Source organism: Pinus tabuliformis, chromosome Q (genome assembly GCF_031772625.1).
Source record: "Pinus tabuliformis cultivar Carrire ecotype Pingquan chromosome Q, CPIR1, whole genome shotgun sequence".
Taxonomy (NCBI): Eukaryota; Viridiplantae; Streptophyta; class Pinopsida; order Pinales; family Pinaceae; genus Pinus; species Pinus tabuliformis.
Window position 1 is genome coordinate 1,095,918,299 of NC_142296.1, and position 27,792 is coordinate 1,095,946,090.

Here is a 27,792-nt window from a genome sequence, read left to right on the forward strand (position 1 = left end):
TAATCAATCAATGCAAAATAGCTAGTGCATGAAGAGAATTCAAGATCCTCAAGCTTGGTGGAGAATTCAAGTTCCCCAAGGTAGTTTAACATCAGTTGTAGACTAGTCTTGAGTGTACAAGTGCTGCATGAAGTCAGAGGATCATCCTAAAGGAACTGCACAATCAATTTGGATAATTTCCTAAAAAATAGGGGCCTAGTCTCTGAAGGAACAATGCAAGGAAAGAGGAGCTTAAGAAGAGGAAAAATTTGACTATGTTTGGGTCAGATCCTTTCAGTGAGTAGAGAGATAGGTTATGTACTTGTAGGGTGTGCTCAATTGATAAAATAAATGGTAATACATCTTTATTCTTTTGATTTAATGCAAGCAGGCATTGGGGTTTTTAGCAGATTTCTTTCCCCGGGAAAAATTACTTGTTGCATGTTTGTTATTTCTTATTGCATGCCTAAATTTTTTTCTCTAGAATATGAATCAATGTTCGAAGATAAGTATAGTAGGTTTGTCTCTTGTCATTTTGACTAAAAATTCATGAGCAGTTACAAATATACATCGTAATCTATACATATACAAATTTTCTAGAAAGAAAATAAGTGATGAGTCAGTCTTCAAACACCTTAAGATGATCTCATACAATAATAGACAACTTGTTTCTCTACAAGATAAATGATTGTTAGCATTGGTTAAATAAAAATAAGACCTTCAAATAGCAAATGAAATGATCGAAAATCAAGTTACCTAAAAATACATGCTCAAAGGAGGAGTGGAGTTTCTCATTTGGCTGTATCTTCCATTCAAAAATGATCTATTGTTTCCTTTTGGTTCAACTTCTTGTAACTCATAGAATATTGTAATCAGAATGAATGACAACCTAAAGCTTAATGCATACCTCCCATTGGAAATATTCTCTCCCTTCCTTTCATGGCCCCCCTTCCTCTTTTATGCCTCCTCAAAGTAGTTTGGAAGTTGAACCACCTTTGGGGTTCATTGTGTTTCATTTTCTAATAAAATGTTGATTAGAATTTGAGGATGGGGTTTCTAAAGGGAATTTTAAATCAAGTTAACTTTATAAATCCTTATATTTAAATTTCCTAAATTTCCTAGTAGGTGGGAGCCTCCTATTCCATAAAATAAGTCATTAAATATGACTTCCCAACATAAAGTTTTAATCATTAATAATATAATCAACATAAAACAAATATGTCATATATCTCCAAATAAAATATAATAAGTTAAATAATGTTGCCAAGAAACATGTGGCATAAGAAAACACATCCTCCATGTCACCAATGTGAAAATAATTCATCATCATACATGCATATACATGCTAAAATAATAATCATTAGACAAAAAAAGATAGGCACCTTGTATCTTAAAAAATGTCCCTTGTCCATCCATAATTAAACACCATGATAATTAGGAAGTATGCATGCAGGCATGCTTAAAAATATATAACATATGTATCATAAGATCCCAAAAATGTCATCCATAAATTGAATGATGTAAACTATCAATACATGCATACAAAATTCTATCCTAAGTCTTTGTGAATACATGCTAAGAAAATAAACTGAAACAATAGAAAAATACAGGCATGATCCATCCATAAATAAAACTTAATCTAATAAAATTTATAAACTATCATTATGGCCTATAAGAGGGTGCACTTTCAGCTTGCTTCTCCACCTGGCGTGGATGGGATGTGACAAAGTTAAACGAACCAAGAGAGGATTCTATTCTCATGACTTGATCCTTTTGATTTTACTAGCTGGTAGCAGGTTGAGGGGGGTTAATGGTATGCTTAGAAGGTTGAGTAGCAGATTGTGGGGGTTGGTCAACAAGCCTCGAAGACTAGGATGTTGGTTGTGGCATAGGGACAACACGAGAGGTAGTTGATTGCAATCGATGTGATACTTGAGGTTCATGAGGGGGAGGAGGGGGAGGCAATGAAGTTGTTGGCTATCCCTGAACCAAATGTAATGGATGTGGCTAAACAACGTTTTTCCAGCCATCATTGGTAGGGACTGCAAGTGGCGCTAAAATATGAGGTGGCACTGGGATACCAATACTTTGTCTATTATGGATAAAAGGTTGTGAATGTCCATCAAAATGCAAAAAAACTCTAGGCCTTCTATCTCTTCTTATCCCCAACCCCCTATCTATATTATTCCTTCCACTGCCTCTGTTTTGATTATAAAAACTCATGCTATAATATAAACATGAAGTTATTTGCAGATCATGATAATAAAAAAAAATTACAGCATCAAATAATATAATATTACATGAGTTTTTAAATAACACACATTTGGAAAAAATTATGAGGGGAAACACTACTTAGTGTAGAATCACAATCCAATAGTAATCAATACGAGGTCTACAAGATATCATAATATAGAAGAAGAAATAGAGTGACAATATCTAAAAGGATGGTGAGTACATTTTTGAATTTTGCAGAGGCCAGGAAGATTGTAACAATAACTCATTGTTATAATATATATTAGTCTTAATGAACAAAGGCCTCATTCTTTGCTCAAAACCATATGACCGAGGAAGTGTGTAGAATTGAACAACATATATAATTATGCAGACATGGAATAATGAAGTCTTTGAGCATCGAAATAATCATACTCTCAAGAGTTATAGACTTGAAATGTATATATATCATGAAAAGATTTCAATCAAAGAACTAGGCTTGACTTACCATTGAACATGCATAAGTGTTGGGCAGAAAAAACTACAAAAGTTACCAAGGTTTTTTGACCTTCAATAAATGAAATGGGGCAATTTCAAAACTTGGGAAAAGAAAACATATCATACAAAGACACCTTATCAAAAATGTGTTAATTGATGCAATTGAACAGTTAGCAGTGAGGTGGTTTTATGCCCCAAACCATAAAGTCTGATGTGCTCCCACCTAAAATCATATATTTCAATTATGTTATGGAAAAAATATTTATGAAAAAAATCCTTTTAGCATGCACCAAATAAATACACCATAAGTATTTCGATAAGAGGATCATTGAATCATGTATAACAAAGGACTAATATATCCAAAAGTAATGCTCAAATCATTACTGGAAGGGAAACCAAGCCATGGTTGCAATGAATATGCCATTTAATGTAATGGTAACCCTTGTTACAACTTTGGTATAGAGAAAAATTAGGTTTTGATTGTTGTGATAGTCACGGTGCATGGTTAGCATAACAAACATTTCCAGAATATCCTTAGCAATAAAATATAGGAAAGTGTGTGCCAAGAAAGGGAATAGTTCCAATTTTTTTTTTTTTTTTTTTTGTAAATCGCGAGCAATGTAGTTAGCAAATCTAGATACAAGAACATAGAGCATGAATACAACCTTGATAATACATAACAAGCCCTTTTTCTATAGGGTTCAACGCTAGATACAAAGAAATTCACCCAAAAAGATAGACACGTATTAAGTGACTTTGAGGATGTTGGCATTCTTTTGTTCCCAAGAATTGGGTATCAAAGGCTCGCATGTCAACATGCATGACATAATTGCATAGAATTCAAAAAAACCTATGATACAGCAAGACTGGAAGCAAACTTTGTGTATTGTAGGAGGTATCTGAAGTAAAATATAAAGGATGATGCTGGTTTTGAGATGAGTGAGATTGTTAAAAGAAAATGAAAAGTTCTCAACTTGGATGATGCGTCTGAGTGGACAAAAAAATTCAAAAAATGGACCCTATAAAAGGATTTGAGGAGGTTTTGAGACTACATACAACAATGAATAAAAAAATGGGAGGAAAAATGATAGGGACCATAAACTCAATGTGACTTCAATTAATTAGAGTCGAAACAAATTATATATCACTATGCATACCTAGTAATTTTGCACCAAAATGAAAATTGTCTTATGCTCCAAAAGATTCTTACTCCTTCCCCGACTCTCAGCAATAGTTAGGGGTAATTTGGATAGTGAAAAATTGTAAGGAGAGGATCTTAACATGTTCAATACCCTTGAAAATTCACAGGCATAGTGAAAAATGGAATTCTATGATTCAAGCTTGAGGCATAGTGGCGAGTAAATGACAAATTTAATGGAAAATGCAAGGATTTCCACTATAGATGGTGAGACCACAGATCATGGATTCCAAATTGGATCGATAGTGTCATCAACCACCAATAATTTTGAGGGAAATTATATTACATGGTTAGGGTTGAGATATTTTATGAATGCCTGGTAAGAATGGAGATAACAATTGTCACTTTGTGTAGACAAGGATAGATGGACAAGAAATGATATTAATGGTAAATCTTGGGCATGGATCATGGAAAGGAATCTGTTGTAGCAGCTACAACCACCCTCCAAAAGTTTGGCCTGCACCAATTTCAGAGCCTCCCTTGAAGATTTCACTTGATGACTGCACACAGTTGGGTTCACTCTGTGAGCTCGTGTGAGTCTTTACATCCGCCTTGCTTGTTCATTACATTCAAGTCTCTGCATGTTGATGTCCAAGTCATGCTTGCGACCATGTTCTGGTTAAGATCGAAGTCTTTGCTTCGTATGCATTTGTTGTGTTCGCCATGGAAGCATCTGTTGCACTCACATATGGAGTCACATTTGTTATTTCACAAGCAGCGTCTCGATCAATGATCGATCAATCATGAGTGTCGTGCTTGTCTCTTGCACTGTCGGTTAGTCATGTTGAACATGTGTCTTTGGATGGTTTGGTCATTTCATTGTCAAGTCATGCGAGTGCGTGTTCGTATGATCACCTATGCACCTTTCGACTGTTCACACACTTAGTCATTTTTGCTAAAGTTCTGACAACCAGACTCCTCACTGATAACTGAACCATCACCCTACTTTCGACTGTCAACTAAAACAATGCAGAAGCACCAAGTTAGTCTTTCCAAGCTGTGTTTCCCGTAAGCAATCCAATCAACTCTCATGCTGGTCACCGGGATAGTTGGACCCGATAGTCACCTCGACACTGACTCCCCTCCAAATTTTCGTAGAGGCTACTGACCTCACCTGCTCAACTGACTAAGGAAATTTCACAGACAGGCCGGATAGACACCAAGTGCCCGTCCCTATCTCCTTCAATGCCATTTTCCTAGCCAGTATCTTCTAGTAGCAAAATGCCTGTTCCCTCTGGAAATTGTGCAGTTCCTGCTACCAGTGACTGAGTAGCCATCTGCCAGTTCCCTCTAGGAATTGCGCAGTTTTGGCTGCCAGTGACCCTAGTAGCCAACTGGCAGTTCCCTCTGGGAATTGCACAGTTCTGGCTGCCAGTCTCTTGGGCAGTTCCCCAGAAAAACTACGCAATCCCTACCTACTGACCCTTCATGTAGCCCAGCCCGTTCCTCTAGAAAATTGCACAAATCTGGCTGTCCAACCCCTGCTGATTGTTCATTTCAGAAAATGTTCAGAGTATTGTTGGCCGGATAAATCGATCTTGTGGACAAGACTGATCTCCCTAGTATCACAAGATAATCTAGCAACAAATAGACAAATAAATCTATCTTTCTCTAGACATATGAAATTCCCAAATAAAGACTATAGAGGTGTTACAATCCTACCTTAGATCCAACGCTTGTTCGTTGTAGTCATCCCTCGATCGTCCGAAAGAGTTATCTTTAAAGACCTGCAATCACAAACAAGTAAACATCAAATAGCACCTGTATAGCACATATCGTAAATCTTGTCTATTATGGTGATGAAGGAATCCATAAAATAATTATAAATGAACAGCTTATTGAGAAAAACAAACTTATTTGTATTAACTTCGAAGTAGAAGAACCTTACAACCTTTTCAGCCTTGATGTTGAACAAGCTCTTCCTGGGGTTCGAAACAGGAATTTCCTTTACTTTGAAAAGCGTTGCACTCTTCCAAATGAGATCTTAGAGGTATGTAATCTCTCCTCATAAAAGCTCAACTAAAGAAGACTAAGATCCAGTAGCATTTCACCTCAAAAATATTCAGCTTCCAACCTCTCCAGTAACCAGCCCAATGCTTCATTTTATAGTGTAGAGGAGGAGGTTACAGGTCCATCTATGAAGGGATAGAGTCCTGCTTCAACAGGATAAGCTCCTCACATCAAGGGGTTAGCTCCTTAAGGTATGGGATGCATGAACCTTAAGAGAGCAAACTTGCCACCTCAAGATTCCTTCCAAAAGCTTCTAGACATGACTGAAAATGAGTTTTTAAGAATGTACTCGTGCCTTTTTAACTTTTACAGGGGTTCGCACCCACAACATAAGGACAGAGCGGTCAGGTGCGCAGGGGACATGACCATTAGGTGCGGGACCGCAGGTAATGCAAAGAGAAAGTGCGGAACCAGAGTTTTAGAGACTTTTAAGGCTTTTCTCTTACTTTCAAGGCCTAATATGAAGAACTGAGGCTTTAAACTTGTAAAGGAGGAAAGTATGAGTGGTAGTGAACTCACACAGATTGCAGAATGTCAAGGTGACAATTTTTACTATAACAGATTGCCCCCTAAAGTGCGAAGTCTGTAATAGATGAAGATGAAGTCTTTCATGTATGAAGAGTGAAGTACTTTATCATTTCAAGGATCATCTTGTGGACACCACAGCCAGAACTTGTAAAAACATTCAACGCAATATATATATATATATATATATATATATACATATCATCGCTGAGGTAGGCATTCCCATACTCAGATCAAAACTGACTAGAAAACTGGCTAAACTGTTTTGATATAGGAATGATTTTGTAATACATCAAGGGCATAGACATGTGTAGACACAGTATGGACACAGCCATCTGTTTATGAATAGTCCACTGCATATTGAATAACAAAATTCCTCGTAGTCTGGATGGTAGAAACTAAATCCAAGGTCTTGATTTCCGCCTCCCGAACTAGTACGATTCTTCCCATGTGAATGAATGCGTCGAAGTCAAACATGGTAGAAACCACTTGACTACCAGTCAATGATGTGAACTGTTAACAAGTGTGAGAGAAACCACCAATAATGTCAATGGCCCTCAAAGTACCCAGTACAATCCATGAAATGTGAATAAATGAGTCGAAGTCGAACATGTCACGGAATCATTCGATCGAAGGTCAATGATACAACCTATCGTTGAAGGTGAGAAAAATGCCATTAGGGCATGCAACTTTCAAGGTACTGACAATTTCTAGATCAACTTCCTAGATAATGAGCTGAAGTTGATAGAAAGTGATCCGTTGTAGGAAAGCCCACAACACAAAATCATAGATCAAGTTTTGAAGAAATACATTGGCAAGGACTAACTCAGGGATGGTCAAAATGGATGACAGATATTTTGCAAATGAATGGTTGGCTTGAACCATTCTCTTGAACACATAACGACACTGTAGATGGTTTGGTGATAATTGACCCAAAGCTAATACCCAGGAACTGGTTGAAGACTTTCAATATGGTTTGATTAACTGTTAGGCAAAGGATTTTCCCAACCCAGGTGAACAAAAAGTGCCGTGTTCAAGAGTGGTTGACGGGTTTTTATAAAACAAAGTGTAACAAGTAGGTTCATTTTTCTCTCTTTTCCCCCACCATTTCTGGCAAGTACCTCTTTATTTTTGACAAGCTTGAGGAGAATAACATTTGCTTGTTTATAAGCTCATCCTTCGGATGAGTCCAACTTAGTTTAAAATTCAAACCCTAAGAAGGAGTGGTTCGGTCCCGTTTGAAATTGAACAGGTCCTTTACTGTTAAATTTTAACGAGTCCAGTATAGGAAAAACTCGGTGTTTTTCAATTTTAGGGAGTCAGAAGAAAAACTTAAGAAAACTCCATTGGGGTGCCTTTTCGTAAAATAATCCCTTAGGCCTGAAAAGGATAAAATAATACAAAAGGGATGACTTTTCAATATTTTAATGAGCTGAAAAAGACAAGCGCTCGACAATCTTTTCATATTTAACGAGTCTGAAAAGGGTTTAAAGAGGACTCTATTGACTGTAATTAGTCAACATGTACCTTTTTCATAAATATTCCATTTCAATCTGTAAAAGGGGTAAACTTATACTGAAGGGACGGTTGTTAATTTATTTTAATGAGTTTGAACAATCAAGTGCTTGGCAATTTTTTCAATTTTCGAGACTCTGAAAAGAGCTTAAAGAGGACTCCAATGTTTCACTTTTTCTTGAATTTTTGAAAGAGTTCGAAAAAGTGATAAAAGTATGCTCTTTGTTGAAAAATGATAAATTTTCCTGAAAAATCCAATATTCTGCACAAAAACTCAAAACATTACACATACCTGTTTAAGATAAATAAAAATGATTTAAAAATTGCCTTTTTAAAGTGAAAAATAAATAAATTAAAAATTCATTTATTTGAAAAAAACTTATGAAAAGGGGTTTTCCAGCTTCATTTTTACCATTTGAGTTCAGAGTGAAAAGTGAGAGTTTTTGGGTAAGAAAGTTCCTGTGAAGATTCTGGAAAATCCGTCCATTGGAATCAAAAACCGTCAGCTCCAGGTAATCCACAACCTCCTTATCTTGCATTCTATCCATTTACATTTTGATTTTAGGCTTTAGATTTAATTTTTAAGGGAAAAATTGGTTTAAAAATTCGCTTGTGGGGGTCCGCAAGCGCAACATGTGGCCCCTACAGACCTTGATTTTTTTCTACAAAGAAAAATGTCATGGGTCCGCACCTGTTGTTCACAACCCATGCGGACCTATGCACTGTCTGTAACTGGCAGGTGCGCACCTCGTGAAAATGAATTTTTCTCCATTTTTGCCCAATTTTTTTTGAACTAGCTAGTTCTAATATGTCTTTTATGCATTGTAGGACATTCAAAATGCTTATTTGGCGAGAGCGCAAGCATCAGGATGTGGATTTTTCTGCATTAAACCATATGCCCATAATGTAGGCATTGAGAACATGTGGATTGCTAAAGTTCTGGGGCATACAGGGTATGAGGGCCCAAGTAGACCTCTTGCAATGGCTGGTAGATAGATGGAACATACAGGACCAGTGTTTCATCATTGGTGGCCACCGGCTCAAAATCGAGTTGGAGGACATCTATTTTTTGACTGGTTTGTCCAAGAGAGGCGAACAATTATCTCTTTTCGGGACTAGGCCAGGTGGCCAGTCTGTTGCTAGTCTTCGATTAGAGTTTTGTGATGATCAAACGAAGGACAAACGGATTGATATTAAAACTATCAATAGTCTTGAGCTCAAGGTCATTGCGTTCACTATTACCAGGTTATGCGGGAGTGCAGCATTGCATGTGGCTACAAGATCCCAAATGCAGATGGCAGTAGACTGTTTTCGAGGGAGAATATTCAACTAGTGCGAGGCTATGTTGGAAAATGTGAAAGGCCAACTAACTAGAGCAAAGAATGGACAGCTGAAAAATTTTGGATATGGATTCATCGTGCTCAGCTTTTCTCTAGAGAGGATCCCCATGCTCACCTCGCAGCATCTTCCTGTTGATGCTGGTCTTCCTTGAGAACCTAAGATAGTTCGCTGGGTTGCCTTGATGGCCCACCACCCCGAGGAGGGTATAGAGGTTGTTCGATTTTTGCCTGAGTACTTTCGTTGGTTGAACAACCAACTTTTTGTGATTCAGGATTTCCCATACGCTAGGATGGATTATCGTGGTGACCCATACATGATTCTCCCACTAAGAGAACAATGGGATGATTCAGCTAAAATCATTTTCAACATTTTCTAAGTTCTAATTTTTTTTATTTTTAAATCGTCCAAAACTGATAATCAAAGTTTAAATGTAGATGTGGGTCCACGATGACCAGCCGCTCTCCAACCTTTCGAGAGGAGACACCCAGCTGCAGCAGCACTAGCCCCACAGGACCAATCAACAGAGATCTTGACCGATTTGGAGCACCATCTAGAGCGCTTGACACTAGATATTCTAGAGATGGATATAGATGATATCCCACTTAGGTTGTAGAGATATGTGATTGGGGTCCTAGGACCTTTTAGGAGGTTCCTATGTAGGGTGGCCTGAGAAATGGTTTCTTATCGTGATCATCGCCAGGGATAGGATGATCGATTTTGTAGACTCATGACATTTTTGACTTTTGTGTTATCATTTTTGCCGATCATAAGGTGTTTTTCAACCTATGATTGAAGACGATGTATATTTTGAAACACTACTTCTATGCTATGATATAACATTATTACCAGCTATCTTATGTAACATGTTATCGAATGTTATTAAATTTACTGTTTTGATTATTGCAAATGTCTATTTATCATACTAGAATTAACTACTGTTATCGACATTTTTGGGCCCTACAACCCCAAGCATGAAATGTCCATAAACCAAGGGCTCCTAAGTCCCTAAAAGTGTTGTTCTAACCCCTAAAGGAACAAGGTCAACAGATTACAGCTTCTCCCAGAATTTCTCCATGAGAAACTGCTCAGAATTGGTCAAAACAGGATCATTACAGCTGCTCCACTGGCTAAGTGCGTTGCATCTCACCTAAATACACTGTGAGGGTGTGTTGCATTTCAAAAGTCCCTTCTGTGGGGTGCGATGGGCGAGAAATGACAAATGGCAGTGTCATTCTGCGAGGTGGAGAGGCAATGGAAGCTTCCAGAATCTTCTCCTGTGACACTTGCCTCACTGAATTCGACCAAGGATGAGTAAGAGGCCATCAATCTCCAAGTGGAAGCAAGAACTATTAGAGAGAAGACACTAATCAAATCACAAGCTGACTCATCCCCCTTACAAATATCTATATATGGATCCCTCATCCCAGAGATCCGAAGGCTGGAATTTTGCATATTGTAAGGAATTTCTGTTGGTTTCCTGAGACAAACATCAGATTGTTGGGTGATCTAAGCTTTGTTTGAGGTGAAGAGGGGATTCTTTGCTGGGAGGTTGATGCTGGGTCATAACAACTGGTTGTAACTCCTCTTGGCTCTTTTCTTGTTTATCAATAAAAGCTATTTGAGTTTTCCTCCATTGCTTTTGTATCATTGATGCTTGTTACATTTGTATGGTCAATTTACATCTGATCCTAGATTGTTTATGATTATAGATCCATGTCTTTGTATAGTGCTATGCTTCTGTGATCTTATAGGTACTTTGTGAAGCTGGGCGTGCAAGAGAGCAGGTAGCTGAAGACTATCAAAGAAGAGAGGGATCGAATCAAGAGATTAGCGCAAGACAGAGGTTGGTCTTTCTGTTCCTCTCTATCTATAATTCATAAAGGAAAAACAAAAGTAGCTTTTCTCTGTTTATTTCTAAGGCAGCTGTCACACCTTAGTGGGATAGAGCAGTTCTATATAGACACTTTTCCCTGTAACAACTACATCTACTAATGTATTTAAATGTCTTGGAATATTTTGATATTCAATGTAGTAAAATTCACGTTCCAAGAGACAAACTCTCAAAAATAACCTTAATAACACTGGATTTCTAATGGCATAAACCCTGTTAAGCTGTAATACAACGAGTTCAGAATCCAACCTAACAATCAAACTTTGAATCCAAAATGAAATGGATTCAGATAATAACTCAATCACTGCACTATACTCTACAATGTTATTTGTTGTTTGACCGAGGCTTACCCCATGCATAAATACTAACTCATCAGAGGGTGAATAGATAACCCAAGCTACGGAAGAAATGTTCTGTGTATTACGATAAGCACCATCATCAAAACCAATGTATGTTTGAAGAGACGTCGACATCTACAATATCAATAGTAAAATCAAGATAATCATGAATAATGATAAGAGCACTCTCTAAACTAGGCACACTTTTTTAATATAAAACACACCAACAGTAAAGAAACTAATCTAATAGAAAATCTCCACACCCAATTTAAGTATAATATCTCTTCAGATAAAGTCCATTTCTGGGTTCACCCAAAGAGACACCGTCAAAATATATTAATTCACAAGCCCCTTTTGCCAGCTTTCACTTAACAATGTAAGGACCATGCCACATAGGTACAAAGTTTCCAGCCCCTAGCTTATTGTTTGCTTGATCATATAGTAAAACTAGGTCTCCTTCCGAAAAATTGCGAGGTGTAACATTTCTATCGTATTGAGCTTTCACTCATTTCGCATGAGTCTCGTTTGCTATTGCAGCAGTGTTTTGATTCTCATATAGCTGAGCTAAGTACAAAAAACGTTTTTCCTCTTCAGAAGTAGCTGGGTGTAATTCTATGGCTAATTGCAATGACGAAATTTCACATTCAATAGGTAACACTGCTTCCAAACCGTAGACCAGTTGAAAAGGAGTGAAACTAGTTGATGTTTTTACTGAGGTTCGATATGCCCAAAGTGTTGAAAATAACATGGTATGCCAATTCGACTTATTAATACCAATGATTCATCTGATCATAGTGACTAAAACTTTATTGATAGCTTCAACCAGACCATTAGCTTGCAGGTAATACAGAGTAGAACTATCGTGGCGCGGGCCAAGTTGATCTGTCAGTTCAGCCATCATGATGTTTCGAAAGTGACTTCAATGATCAGTAATAATAGATTGAGGAACACCGAATCTAGCAATTATATGATTGAATACGAAAGTTGCGGTAGTCTTGCCATCTGCTGAAAATGTAGGCATTGCCTCGGCCCACTTAGTAAAATAATCTACTGCTAGGATAATATACACATGCCCCCTGGTCGAGTGAGGGTTACATGTAATAAAGTCAATACCCCACTTTGCAAAAGGACCGACAGCAATTATAGGGTGAGGAGGAGTGGGTGAAGCGTGCATCTTACGATAAAAAATTTGACAATTGTGGCATTTCCAGACTGCATAGATACAATCTTTGAATAAGGATGGCCAGAAATAATCAGCACGTAATATATTTTTGGCTGTGGCATACCCAGACATATGACCACCACATGCTCTAGAGTGACAATCATTTAGAACCTTTTCAGCTTCTTCATGAGTTAAACAATGTTGGAAAAGAGAATCTACTCCACGATGATAAAGTGTATCACCAATAATATTGTATTGTTGGGATTAGAAACGTATTTTTCGTCGCTGAGATTGTGAGATTTCAGGTCGAAAAGATTGGGTTTGGAGATAAACAATAATATCCCCATACCATGGATCAAGAGTATTGATAAGAAACAAGGATTCATCGACAATGGGCTCTTCTGCCACAATTTCAGTATCAGTACGTGGGAAATCACACATCAGTTCAGCAAAAACCAAGGATTTCTTTGCCTTGGATTTTTCAAATTCCAAATCAAATTCCTGCAGGATAACTATCCATTTGGAATACTTGCCCCCTCGCAATTGTTTGGTCAAGATATACATCATAGGGTTATAGTCAGAAATTACCGTGGTTTTGTGTAATAAGATGTAGTGACGAAATCTTTGGATAGGTTGAAAAGCTGCCAAGGCCAATTTCTCCACATGTGAATATTTAATCTTAGTCGGATGCAGAGTTCGACTAAGATAATAAATCACATGTTCACTGTTGAATTCATCTTCCTGAACCAAAACCATCCCAATGGTGGAATGAGAAGCGGCGAGGTACAAAATGTAATCCTGATTGTAATTGGGAGGATGCAGTAATGGTGCATGGATCAACACGTGTTTGAGTGCATCAAAATATCGATCAGCGATCTCATCCCAAAAGAATGGAATATTCTATTTTAACAACCTGGTAAAACCTTTCGTTATCTTGGCATAGTTAGGAATGAAACAACGTAAAAAGTTTGCTTTCCCTTGCAAACTTTGGAGTTGGCGAAGAGTCGAAGGAGGAGGTAGATTGACAATAGCTTCCACCTTCAAGGGGTTGACATGAATGCCTACCTTTGATACGATAAATCCCAGTAAGCGACCCATTTCTACACAGAATACACATTTGTGTGGATTCAGCCGAATTCGATAATGCTTACATCTCATAAAGATAGCTCGTAAATGAATGAGATGATCAACTCTACGTAATGAATGGGCAGGTAAATCATCAAGATAAGGCTGCACAATGTGCTTGATGTCATGAAATGCATAAGACATAGCCCTTTGAAAATTTTCTCCAGTGTTATTCAATCCAAAAGGTAATTTATAATAAGAAAATGTCCCCCATGGACAAATGAAAGCTGTTTTAGCTTGATCAACAGGGAGTATGTTGATTTGATTATAACCGAAAAAACCATCCATAAAGGAAAACATTTCACTGTTGGCATAATCATCAATAATTTGATCGATATAGGGTGTTGGATAATTGTCTTTACGACAAGCTCGATTAATATCCCTATAGTTGATACATACTCTTATTGTTCCTTGTTTTTTGTTGACAGGAACAATATTCGATACCCAATCGGTTAAAGGAATTGGATAAATGAAACCTGCATAAAGTAATTTCTCAATTTCGGCTTTGATAGTAGCTGCTTTTTAGGGATGTATTTGATGTAAGCGTTGTCGGACAGATTTAGCATCCGAGTATGTTTTAATTTTATGGACAACAATTGACGGATCGATTCCTGGCATTTCTTCATATGACCAGGAAAACACTTCACTAAATTCTTGAAATAGGGCTTTGTAAGTTTGGATTTCATCATCCGCACAACAAGCACCTATATGAATGTTCTCAATAATTCCAGGCTTAACTGAAATGTCAATATGAACTGTTCAAGAAATATTTTCCAAATTTAACTCAGAATCATAATGTTGCAATGGATTCTGCGGTTCCTTGACATAGTTAGTCATAAAAATAGAAGAGAAATCATTTTCAAAATGATCAAGCTCAGACAAAAATGAAGACCGGTGATGCATATCTTCTCATGGTAAATCATCAATAGACAATAGTTCACGAATCTGCTCATCAGAATGAACAAGATCAGAAAGTGTTGATGAAGTTTAGTTTGATATTGAAAGTGACTCTCCATGGATCACATTCATTGGATCAGTTTTGGTTGAACAAGCATTAGAAAACGACTGTACGGCCTGATATGCAATTTCAAAGGGACTCAGAGGCATCACACCACCAAATGAATCCACCTCAGAATCGGAAGGTACGATCCAAGGATCATCAAAAGTAAGAGTATTCAATGAAATCATATGAATAGTTGCAATAGAAGGCGATACATTAGGAGGAGGGAAGGAAAAGGTTCCTAGTAAACCAGAATCTTTAGTCAAACCTATGCCAACATCCTTGTAAGGGATAGTTGTTTTACCAATGTGCTGAATACTATCTGTAGAGGTTGGGTCGGATGAGAAATAAGTCAGCTGGTCTATCGTAATGATCTTTCCATTATGAGGAAACTTGATAAGCTGAAAGACCGATGAAACAACAGCAGTCATAGCATAAGACCAACTGCGACCCAGGAGAAGGTTGTAATCTAGAGGAGCATCAACCACTTCCACATCTATATTTATAGTTTTGCCTTCAACCCCTGTAGGTAAATCCTGAAAAATTCCAAAAGGATGGAACCCATGGCCATCAAAAGCCTTTAGAATTGTCTAAGACTGATTGAGTGTGAGAGAACCAAGTGATTTCCAACACTGGATCGACATAATACATGTAGAAGCCCCTTAATCACAGTCCTAAAACAAGGTCTGTTTTTGACTAACAATGGAATCTGGAAAGCCATTTGATGAGGGAGACGGGGTGTACTATTCTCTAAATCGAAGATTATAAGGTTTGAATCTTGAATATCAACAGCTTCTATAGCAGACAATAGTAATTTGCGTTGTGCTGGGCATGATTGCAGCACTTCCAAAGCCGACATTGGTGAAGGGGAAATAGCTAAGTCTTCAACAATGTTATAATTCTGAGCAGCTCTCACATGTGGATTGAAAGATGATTTCCGAAGTATACCTTTAGCAGGCAGTTTGATTACTAAGTCAGGGTTGGGTTTCTCGATCTGTAGTGGACCAGAACTAGGAGGAGGTGTAGTTGATGTGTTTGAATTAGAAGATTTTGCTTCTTTACCACCAATAGGATTTTTACTACCATAATCTTGTGATCGCGTCGCAATCCTGACATGGGACATCATCATAATGGGTTCTTCTGAGGCATTCGAGGAAGAACCAATCATCTTATTATCTTGAGTAGGAAAAGGATCCTTCAAAACAGTAGGCATTTGAGAACCTTTAACGATTTTCAAAACCTCTACTCAATGTGGGTTGTCTTTGGTAAAATGATCCTTGTCACAAATGAAACAAGGATAACGAGGTTTTCGTTTTTTGTCAGTAGATTCATTTTTATCTGTTTTATCTTTTGAATTTTGTTTATTTTTCTTCTTCCCCTTCTTTTTATTACTGGATTTTGATTTGGCCATAGATGATTCTATTACATGGATGTTGGCAGAAATTTCAGCGGAAGACTTTCCCATCGGGGAATCAGGTAAAGTTATTATAAGAGAAGAATTCTTTGAAGATTTCTTCTTACTTTTAGTGCTAACTGTACCAATCATACCATCAGCAGCATGAGACCCTGAAGGAGATACAGTTATTTGACCATGTTTTGGAAGATCAAGGATTTTTTCATGTAAAGTACTTGACTGCGTATAAATGAGGTCAAGGTACTGAGCTTGAGCAATGACTTGCTCTTCAGTAACAACTCCTCCCTTAGCTACATCTTCAGTGATTTTAGGTAAAAATGATTAATGAACCATTCTGCTAAAGTCTGATCCGGAATGAAAACTTTCACTAAACGCCTTCTACGTCGCCATTCGTGAATATGATCAGAAATATATGTGGACGTTGATTGTTTTATTGAAGTTAACAGTTCGTGCCATTGTCGTATCTGATAGGTAACTGAAAATGAGTTAAGAAAGCAGTGGCTAACTGATTGAAATTATAAAAAGAGGCTCGTGGTAACTCAATGTACCATTTGGCAGCAAGACCAATAAGAGTTCGTTGAAAAAGACACAATCGAATTGAATCATCAATGATGGAATTAGATGCACACCAGAGGTGATAAGTAATAACATGATTTGATGGATCCTCTCTTGACTTACCCTCGAATTTCGAGATATCACTAGACAACTTATTAGGCATTGGCGGCGAATATAGAAGATAGTAAATTGGATCGTTCATAGGGCGCGACAAATCAGGTAAATACAAAGTTGCAATAAATGGTAACTAACGGTTAGGGTCATGAAAACCTTGAGCAGTGAGACCAGTTGCAGGAGGAGGATATCTAGGATAACCTGGAATTGGATTTGCATTAGGAATATTATAACCTCCTGGGAAACCAGGATTAACCGGACCAAACTGGGGTTGTTGAGGTTGTTGATAAGTATAGCCAGGATACAGTTGATACTGATAAACTAGGTTTTGTACAGTAGAACCAAATTGATACTGCCCCTAGTACGATTGATACGTAAATTGTAGTTGACTTGTAGCAATGGTAGGAATCATACTAGCTTGTCCCGTAGGCATCTGGACCGAAGTCTGAACCGTAGGTCCTGACTGAGGCACAAAGACTTGAGGAATTTGCATTGATGCAGGGGTAGTAGAAACTGGAGTTGCTGATACTCCAGAAACAGGTGTTGTAGGTTGAACAGAGGTTGCAGTAGTTGCAGCAGTTTGGGGTGGAGTACGAGGTGAACTAGGCCTAGGCTGCTGAACTGTACCAAATGCAGGGATTTGAATAGTAGGTTGGACAGGTTGCTGGGTTGGACCAGAAACCAAAGGCTATCCGGGTTGATTAATTAACTACACATTAGGTTGCAAAGTCTGTTGAGTTAGAGACGGATCCCACACCATGTTCATTTCAGAGTATGGACCCACAAAAGGTTGTGCATATGGAGGAACATAACCTGGTTGAATGTAGGGCTAATAATTAGGCGGTACATTTCCAGCTCCTTGAAAAAATGGTTGACCAGAAGGTGTTTAGAAACCTTGAGTTGGGTACTGACCTTGGGGTTGATAACCTTGAGGCCCGTATTGAAACTAGGGTTGACCTTGAGGTATGTACTGAAACTGGGGTTGACCTTGGGGTATGTACTGAGTCTGAGGTTGACCTTGGGGTATGTACTATCCTGATGGTTGATAAACTTGAGGAAGCCCTTCAGGCAGTAACTGACTAGCTTGGGGTTGCCCCCCCGGTGGTAATTGACTACCTTGCGGTTGCCCCCTAGGCAGTAACTGACTACCCTGGGGTTGCCCCCCAGGCGGTAGTTGACTACCTTGAGGTTGAGGATTTGGAATACTACCAGACATCATAAGGATCTGTTCTATGTTCAACAATTGAGTTCCATTATTCCCAGATGATAACACTTGTTCAATCAGTTGAGGAGATGCTCTTGAAAAAGTACCAGAGAGTGACTGGTACCCCGTAAGAACAGAAGGACTGCCAGATAAAAATGTTTCCGGTGTTTGGGAAAACATAGATGAATGTCTTGACATAATGGATGATGGATAATAACCTCTTGGCGTAGGATGAAAAGGAATTTGAGGTGGAGAAAAACTAAGACCCAAATTTTCTAAAAAAATTGTCAATGAAACATACCAAGCATCACTCCTGAAAGGACTGTAGAATATTGATTCACGCTCCCTAAGATTTAAAATCTGTTGGTTTTCAGGAAGAATTACATCTTCTTCTGGATTAACAAGTTCTTCAATAGAAATGAGGCTAGAAGGAAGATTTTGAGTAATGATATTGCTTACCCTAGGTGAACCAGGATTACTAGAAGCTAGGGAAGCAAATCCTGAAGTTGGAGTAACAACAGGTTCAGTGTCAGGCTCAGAAATTTCAGGTTCTTCAGCTAATTCACTGGAAGGAGAAATACTACCAGTAACTTTGGAAAATGAAATTGGCTCTTGAATAGACTCTGTTGTTTGTATTTGATAATCAGGATGAACAATTAAAGATGACTCTCTGGCTTCTGGTGATCCAACTCTACTATCACTAGGTGATACAAGAGCTTGTAGCCCTTCAAGCTGGCTTGGTGAATATTCAGGAGGTTTCCCCTGAAGTCTATGAGATTGTCTCGGTAATTCAGCCATGATTAAATATTAATTATTCACATGCAAACAAAGAAAATTTCAATAAAACCACCTAAAGTCTCTAAAGAAACAAACAATTGAATCACACACCTAAAAAATCTAAGAGTTCAAACCACACACAAATAGTAACTTCCTGTACTAAAAACACTAGTTGGTGATGAAATCCAATGTAGTAGAAATTTAATACAGAAAGGGCGGTTGGAACAGTTACCCCGACAACCTGCTTAATGAAACAGACTGGCACAAGTTTCTTCACAAAACCATATCGAGTGAAGAGACCCCCCCAGAGAGTCGAAGTGAGTTGAGTCGACATCTGCTCCAGGTACAGTGAGACCCGTCCTTCACCGTCACCTTAGGAAATAATCTTAAGTTTATGAACACTAGGGTTACCAACAACAACAAATACAACTGGGGGAACAGTCTATGATCCGATCTACGCGCAAGGGCAGAGTAAAAAAGCTCAATCCCCTTGAAGGCTCCTTGACATGATCAATCCAAGGTTTACCAACAAGTGACCCCAGGCTCCTCGACAATGGTTAATCCGAGGTTTACCATTTATAATACGGGCAAATCTTCCATATTTCCCAATGAAATAGACTTGATTGTCTCAAAGGTTCGGACATGATCTCGTGATTGACTCATTTAAGAGAAGCTTCCTAGAATGTATCAATTACAATTGGATTTATTTCCTACCCCAAGATATATCTACTTGTTTGTATTAACTATCTTGGAGAGTTAATTACTCTCTACTCTAAGATACTAGCCTAAGCTATATTGGTGATAAAAGCCCTAGAAATAAAAAGATTTCTAGATAAATTTTAATTAAGCGTTGCTTTGATGGGTTGTTCCTTAAGTCAATAGGTATGGAAATGAAACTTTGATGGTGTGAAGACTCGACTCCAAACACTAAAAGATGCACCTAAAATGATAAGCAATTCGTTTTTCTTTCAATGAAATTCTAGCTAAGAGAAAGAGTTCGAGAATGCAATTCTTTAAGAAACAAATCTTTCTTTCAACATGAGAATGAAAAGAAAATATTTTTGTCTTTTTCATTAAGAACTGAAAATGAGACTAATAATTAATGCTCACAATAAATTCCTTTCACTTTTCAAAACTCAAAACTACAAGAAAAACAATTTTCCTTTATAAAGAGATCTACAAGTTCTAGAAAAGCACTCAAAACTACAAAAACTAATTTTGAGATCTAAAAACTTTTAAAAATATAATTAAATGAAAGCTTCAATTCTTTTTGAGGACATTCTACTTTTTTGTTCCGCAAACTAAGGATTCATTTGTTGAGAATAACAAATCAACCAATAAAACATCCAGATATGTTTTCTTTTGTAAAAATGAAATTCAAAACTTATAACAAAGATTGTTCAAATATTTGCAACAAGAAAACTGAATCTATTTCTCACAAAGGATATATTTCACAACCAAGTCAGACTCATCAAGAAGACAAAAAGACACCAAGGTAACCTAATGTTTCTCAAGCTTCTGATCTTTGAGTCACTATAGAGACCAAGTGAAAACCACTCCAAGCATGCAAAACTTCTAGAAAATCATCTAAAACAAAAATACTATCGGAACTGACTCACAAGAGTTTTTTGACAGGAAAAACACAGATCTAGGTAGACCCTAAAGCTTCTAAATCAAAACTAAACCTAACTGGAAAAAGGCATTTTAGGTTTTTCAAAAAAAATTACAGGGTTTGCAGGCTCTAGAAGTAACAGGTGCGACCACGCTTTGTTTACTAAAGGAAAAGTGTAGAGATTCCCACACTGTCTGTGAAAAGAAAGTGCGATCCCCTGAAAAATTCAAAGAAAAACAAAAATACTCCCAGATTTAAAAACTACCCAAGCCAGTATATATCAATCAAAAACCAGAAATGAAAACACTTTTCTCAAGTCAAAACAAAGGAAAACCAAAAACCAAATACCTTCCTTAGTGGAGTCACCAATTTGTTGGCCGGATAAATTGATCTTGTGGACAAGACCGATCTCCCTAGTATCACAAGATATCTAGCAACAAACAAACAAATAAATCTATCTTTCTCTAGACATATGCAATTCCCAAATAAAGACTATAGAGGTGTTACGATCCTACCTTAAATCCAACGCTTGTTCATTGTAGTCATCCCTCGATCGTCCGAAAGAGTTATCTTTAAAGACTTGTAATCACAAACAAGCAAACATCAAATAGCACCTGTATAGAAAATATCATAAATCATGTCTATTATGGTAATCAAGGAATCCATAAAATAAACCATAAATGAACAGCTTATTGAAAAAAACAAACTTATTTGTATTAACTTTGAAGTAGAAGAACCTTACAACCTTTTCAGCCTTGATGTTGAACAAGCTCTTCCCAGGGTTCGAAATAGGAATTTCCTTTACTTTGAAAAGCCTTGCACTCTTCCAAATGAGATCTTAGAGGTATGTAATCTCTCCTCATAAAAGCTCAACTAAAGAAGACTAAGTTCCAGCAGCATTTCACCTCAAAAATATTCAGCTTCCAACCTCTCTAGTAACTAGCCCAATGCTTCATTTTATAGTGCATAGGAGGAGGTTATAGGTCCATCTATGAAGGGATAGAGTCTTCCTTCAATGGGATAAGTCCTCACATCAAGGGGTTATCTCCTTAAGGTATGGGATGCATGAACCTTAAGAGAGCGAACTTGCCACCTTAAGATTCCTTCCAGAAGCTTCTAGAAATGGCTAAAAGTGAGTTTTTAAGAATGTACTCGTGCCTTTTAAACTTTTATAGGGGTCCGCACCCACAACATAAGGATAAAGCGATCAGGTGCACAGGGGACATGACCATTAGGTGCAGGACCGCAGGTAATGCAAAGAGAAAGTGCGGAACCAGAGTTTTAGAGATTTTTAGGGCTTTTCTCTTACTTTCAAGGCCTAATATGAAGACCTGAGGCTTTAGACTTGCAGAGGAGGAAAGTATGAGTGGTAATGAACTCACACAAATTGTAGAATGTCAAGGTGACAATTTTTAGTGCAACAAGTATGCCCACCTTGCCTCTTGTAACCTGATCTATACCTCCCAAAATTTGCACAATTGTGCCTCCCAGCCGAGCCAAACCTTGTAGACAGTCACTGTCGACTTAGAGTATCTGTCTCCATCTCTCACTGAATCTTGCGTAGTTTTCATCAACAGTTTCCCGGAGCCATCATCCCACATCACAGCCCTGCTGCCTCTCTCGGTCACCTGCATCCGAATGATCATGTGTCATGGTAGACTAGGAGGTTTTGGATTTGATGTCATCTCGTCATGAGTGACTGCAGGTATAGGTACACCAACAAACATGTCAAGATGATGAACGGGATGAACGAAGGGAGCACATGCAGATGGACAGGTTCACCAACGGATGAACGAATGAAGCATGCGAAGTGGACGAATGTGACGAACATGCACCTTCGCGAACAAGTGAGCTTGTCAAGCCTTCCAACATGAAAGCAAGGAACAACATGCTAAAGATTCATCAAGCAAACCAAGGACCATCAAAGACTCCACGCACTTCGCCATGCAGAGGTGAACCTGTGATACACCATGAAGACATCCATCACTAAGTAGCATTGTAGCTTCACATGCACTCTAGTAGCAGCACGAATGTACCGGCATTGTCATTTCAAGTCATGTCGAGTCAAGTCATGAGTCATGTTGCCCACATCTCCACAATGGGCTTGTTTTCAATCAATGTGATGTAATGTGGAGGTCCAAGAGACCCACTTGTTGAACATAGAGTCATGTAAGTCATAAATTAATGGAAGTCGAACGGTCATGAGGGTCGTCGAATAGCCACAAGGGTCAGTTTACCCTTGGCTATAAATACCCTCCTCATTTGTACATGAAAGGACTTTTCACCTCAGCTCCTCCCACATAGCTAAGAGAGTCTGTAATATTTTCTTTGAGGAGTAAGTAGTGGCTCCAATTCCTTGCTGACGGGGTTAGTGATGTATGGTGTAACAATGTGTCTTGGAACTTTCACTTAATTCAGAAGCCTGTTAACAGGCCAACACGTTTTCACGCATGTATTGTATTTGTTGTAAGACTGATCTTTAACACTTGTAATGCATGTTTCTTTAACCTGTGTTGTACATCTGAACTGATTCATTTGTTGTAATGCATAATCTATTAATGGAAATGTGTTGTATATGTTGTTAATGTTGTCCCGTTTGTGTCGACTGCTCTGCCGGACATAAGACAGACCTTTCACATGAACCTTGTTGTAACAACTGTTGCACTCGTTCAGATTGATTCGTGAGTGTTGTACATATTATCTTGCCTTGTATGTGGTGACTTGTTATAGACATTTTTGGGCACTGCAACCCCAAGCATAAATGTCCATAAACCAAGGGCTCCTAAGTCCCTAAAGGTGTTGTTCCAACCCCTAGAAGAACAAGGTCAACTAATTACAGCATCTCCTAGAAGTTCTCCATGAAAAATTACTCAGAACTGGTCAAAACTGGACCATTTCACCTGCTCCATAGGCAAAGTGCATTGCATCCCACCTAAATACACATAGTAGGTGTGTTGCATGTCAAAAAGACCTTCTATGGGGTGTGATGGGCGAGAAGGGACAAATGGCAGGGTCAATCCGCAAGGTGGAGAAGCATGGAATATTCCAGAAACTTCTCATGTGACACTTGCCTCTCTGAATTCGACCAAGGATGAGTAAGAGATCATCAATCTCCAAGTGGAATCAAGAACTATCAGAGGGAAGACACTAATCAAATCTCAAGCTAACTCACCTCCCTTGCAGACATCTATATATGGATCCCTCATCCCAGAGATCCAGAGGCTGGAATTTTGTATCTTGTAAGGAAGTGCTGTTGGTTTCTTGGTGCAATATCATAGTGTTGGGTGATCTAAGCTTTTCATGAGGTGAAGAAGGGCTTACTTGCTGAGAGGATGATGCTGGGTCAGAACAATCGGTTGTAATTCTCTTTGCTCTTTCTTGATTATCAATAAAGCTATTCAAGTTTTCCTCCATATTCTTGTATGATTGATTATTTATGCATTTGTATGGTCAATGTACATCTGATCCTATATTGTTTATGATAATAGATCTATGTTCTTGGATAGTGTTATGCTGCTTTGATTCTACAGGTACTCTTTGAAGCTAGGTAGACAAGGAAGCGAGTGGCAAAGACCTACCAGAAGAGAGAGGAATCGAGCAAGGAACCAAGCGCAAGACAGAGGTTGGTCTCCTTATTCTTCTCTTATCTATTTTTCATAAAGGAAAATGAAAGTAGTTTTTAGTGTGTTTGTTTCTAAGGTAGCTACCAGCCTTAGTGGGATTAGCAGCTCTACATAGACACTATTCCCGATAACAAAATGGTGACTCCGTTGGGGAGCGAGTAGATTGTTTGTTCATCTACATTTGTTTACTTTATAAACTTACAGACGGAGCCTGAAGTCAAGCTAGCTAGCCTTCGAATTGCATTTGCTATGCAAGTGCAAAGTAGATCAACACTGCTTCAGTCAATCTCTGGGTTTTGTTTATGAATTAAACAATTGATTTACAAGATTTCTAATTGCCCTTGTGGTGGCTCTAGTAACCTCCTTAGATCTACCCCTGTGATTGATTTACTGATTACCACTTGCTTGGCCTAAATCCCTGAACTGAACTGCAAACTGTGACCCGGAATCCAATCAAAGTCTCGTCCCTGGTCCAACGCACTGTCTGTTTTGTGAACTTCAAATGCAGCGCACTTCCCGAGTGTAGTAGGTGCATTGCATTTCAGTTTCACTGTGTTACAGGTGCGCTGATCAGACAAGGCCTTGTTCCTAAATTTTGGTTTATGTGTTCACTCTTTTCAGCTCTATTCAGGAGTTTTGCTGCCTGTAGTCAGTACACCTCTGTTTGAAACCCCTTTCATTGCTATTATTCTGCCTCCATTGTGCAAAGAACTGTAAATGTTTTTATGTATTTTTGAGTCATTTTCAGTTCTCCTTTACAAAGAAGTGGTGTAATTGTACTGTCGTTTCTTGATTTGAAAGTGTCGCAAGTGTCGTTTTCAGTCATAGAAGAGAATCTGATTGTTCTTGATAGTCGATTACATCGTTACTCTTGTATTTGATTTGAATTAGTAGTTTTTCTAGTGTCGAAAGCAAGTTTTCAATTCCAAATCGCAAAGTGTTGTCATTGTCCTCATTTTGTTTTGAAAAGAAACTCGTTAGTAATTGTCGATTTGGAAAATAATTCAGATTTGCGCTTAGCTTTCTTTTTATCATTCACACATTAAGAAGGCTGAAAACAAATACATGCATGTGCATTTGCATTTAGACTGTTTGTTGGTTTGATTTAGGACAGTGCACATAGTGTGTGCTCTATGCTCTTTGTTGAAAGAACGCCATCTCTCTTTCCTTAGTAGCTAGGATTTTCATTGCAGAAAGAAGTTTAAAAGGCTGTTTATCATCTTAGATTGCATTTTAGGAATTATACATCTACATCACGCGGTGAACCTGAAAGGAAAATTTCTTAAGCAAGATCAACTATAAAATAAATTTAATGAATCTAAAAACGCTTTGGAACCTAACGCACAACATCTAGAAGTCTAAGCTAGAGATGTATTCCGGCGTTGTAAAGCCTGGTAACTGTTGTTTTCACTGTTGGTTGGGTGATTCCTCCACTTTGAGACAATAAGTGCAAGTACGGACTTGTGCTCCCACGTACCGTCAAGTATATTTTGGGAGACCACAATAGGCTTTATCCTTTATCCATAGGAAGCTGTGTATGCCGCCCTATTGATCGCAATGCACTGAACACAACATTCGGGAAGATTGACTGCCGTACCGTAAAAAGTATTCTGCAGTTTTGCGATTGGTTTGGTAATCCCTCTGTCTAGATTTCCAGAGCAGTCCCTTTCGTTCCTTTTTAGACTCCTTAACGGAAAAGGTCCATCTGAGCACTTGTCACTTCAGGCTCATTAAAAATCGAAGGCGACTAGAGTCATCTTTTGTTTTTTCTCGACTCTTAAAAATTGAAAAAACAAGTTGTGTCAAAGCGTCTAAAATTTATTTTAAATGGAATAATCATCACCTTTCCTACGTTGATCTTAAGTTGAGAAAAATGGAGTCCACCAACCAAGGAGTTCCCCTTGGAGGAAATCCTAGTCCCTTCTCCTCTTGGGGAGATGTTGGTGCACCCCATATGGCCACATTGTCTCTTCCAGGATTGACAATCGGCTTGCCCGTATGGCTCTTCTTGACTTCTGTCGTTCAGAACACCGTAATTTCTTAACAATCAAGTCAGCAACTAAACGATATTAGAGTTACCCCCCAACCCTCTACTTCGTCCAATTATTCCTCTCCTCCTTCCTCTTCGCTTGATGAAGCTGGTAAAGCCCAAAATCAAGTAACTGAGAAGAAGAAGGAGCCAAAGGCTAAAAGGGGCAACCAAGCATCATCTAGTGAAAATCCACACACTGCACTGACCAGGCCTAAATCGCCATGTGTTAATTGCAAAGGAGACCACTATCATCGAGATTGTCCTTGTATCCCTTGGATCTTAAGGGACTGGTCTCCTCGTTTGCGCAATCCGGTGTCATCAACCTCTGACGATCATGTTGAGCATACACCGTCAACTAGTGAAAGTGAAGCCCTTGGAAAAAACGGAAAGTATAAATTTCCTTGTAAATTGTGTGAAGGCGATCACGCCGTCCACCGTTGTCCCTTCTTAGACGAAGCTAAAAGAGTCTTGGACGACCGTCCGGTTTCACCGTTACGGCTTCCTCCTGGATACAAGAAACTCTTGCCGAGTCTGTCACTAGTTGAAAATCCGGCTGACACGCCCTTGTGGTCGACTGAAGCATCTATCATTGAATATGAGCCATCTGAATCCATACTAGACGAAAGTCAAAAGGTCGAGGCGGCAGTTGACCCGGTCGTGCCTTCAGAGGATCAATCTTCAGATGATATAGTCACCGAAGAGAACAAGAACGACACCGTTCAAATTCTCTTCGTAAACACAGACTCCGATGAACATGGGGGCAGTCTACCCATTCCTTTACCGCAGGAAGGAAGTTCATCAGAGTCATACCCGGCCGTCTATTCGGTCCCACCTCCAAGCAACCTGGTTGTTTCCTTTGACTGGAATCTACTAGGCAGACCCCGTTTACCGGCTAGTGTACCATTCCGAATCATCGCTCAAGTATATAGAATGGTTATGGCCGGTACCATCATAGATGAGGGGGCTTCTGTGAGTATCCTTTCCTCAACTGCTTGGAAAGCGCTTGGTTCGCCATCACTTTTGCCTGAGATGAGAAATCTAACAGGCTTTGACAAAGGAACTAGTCGACCGTTAGGGATCCTTCCCGATGTGCCCATAACATTGAGAGGGAAAACTGTTCACATGAACGTAATGGTAGTCCAAGGACCCCTAGATTATAATCTACTCCTTGGACGAGACTATATTTATTGCATGGGAGCCATTGTCTCCTCACTCTTTAGAGTAATGTGTTTTCCGCATGAAGGAAGAGTGGTCAAGCTCGTAGACCAGCTTTCATTCCCCGGTTCACGTATAGCAAATAGTCATATACCATCCCTAAATGGTGTTTTCACGCAAGGAATGTCTAGTCAATCCCCAGTCCGTCCTCCTGATGAGCGCGAGTGATTCGGAGGGCATGACTGAAACCCAGGGGGCATGCACCCTGGCCTGTTTCAACAGGAAAACTTCAGGTATAGGGTAGGTTTCCGCGAAGGATATCTAACTAGTCTGACACACCCGTCCATTTAGGAAAAGGGGATTAGACTAGAATAAGATTCCCTCATCAAAGTTATGTGAGTGGAGGCGTCTGTGCCACTCACCTTTGTCTATTTCGGTAGACATCGCCGAAGAAGTGTTTTGTTTGTGGCACAAATAGAACAATATTTGGTAACCTGAAAAAGGTAGGCCTTT